Source organism: Salvelinus sp. IW2-2015, linkage group LG11, assembly GCF_002910315.2.
Source record: "Salvelinus sp. IW2-2015 linkage group LG11, ASM291031v2, whole genome shotgun sequence".
Lineage (NCBI taxonomy): Eukaryota > Metazoa > Chordata > Actinopteri > Salmoniformes > Salmonidae > Salvelinus > Salvelinus sp. IW2-2015.
Window position 1 is genome coordinate 40,872,463 of NC_036851.1, and position 1,169 is coordinate 40,873,631.

Consider the following 1,169-nt stretch of genomic DNA (forward strand, 5'->3'; position numbering starts at 1 on the left):
GTGTGTGTGTGTGTGTGTGTGTGTGTGTGTGTGTGTGTGTGTGTGTTTGCCTGCCTTACAATGCCCCAACCGCAACTCTGTGATTCAAGATACAAGTGAGCAATTACATTGGCAAGACACAGCTGCTTTTTATTAGCCAAACGCAATTCATTAATGTAGGCTAACTCTGTCTCCAGGGAGGGAGATATCATTCACAGCAATCAGAGCAAGACTGTTGTCAGAGAAGAAGACAAAAATTGAGAGGATTTACTCCACCTACACACGCACGCACACACACACACATCACACACTGTAGATGTCACTGTAGATGTCACAAAATCTACACATCATACACTGTATGTAGGCTCTGCCTCTTGTATGAGATAAATCTATACATCGTATGATGTATAGATTTATCACACACACACACACACACAAACCAGTCCGATGGTTCTGGAGGGTGGAAGAATTCCTCACCCAATAGACTTGTTGAGCTGCTGACTGAAGAGAGTAAATTACATCATGACCAGGAAATCTGACCAGCCTGCTTTTAGCTCAATCCAGGTGTGTCTTATCCCATTATGTATCCTCATATCCTTTACTTCTCATGTGATAATGACAAGGTCACCACACACACCCTCAATGCACTGTATGAAAACAAGACATCCTGGATGTTAGATATACACTACATGGCCAAAAGTCTAATATTAATATGGAGTTGGTCACCCGTTTGTTGCTGTAACAGCCTCCACTCTTCTGGGAAGGCTTTCCTCTAGATTTTGGAACCTTGCTGTGGGTACTTGCTTCCATTGAGCCACAAGAGCATTACTGAGGTCAGGCGCTGATGTTGGGCGATTAGGCCTGGCTCGCAGTCAGCGTTCCAATTCATCCCAAAGGTGTTCGATGGAATTGAAGTCTGGGCTCTGTGCAGGCCAATCAAGTTCTTCCACACCGATCTCGAAAAACCATTTCAGTATGGACCTCACTTTGTGCACGGGGGCATTGTCATGCTGAAACAGGAAAGGGCCTTCCCCAAACTGTTGCCACAAAGTTGGAAGTACAGAATCGTCTAGAATGTAATTGTATGCTGTATCATTAAGATTTCCCTTCACTGGAACTAAGGAGCCTGAACCATGAAAAACAACCACAGACCATTATTATTCTAATCTTCTACTTGTCTTGTCTGTCTG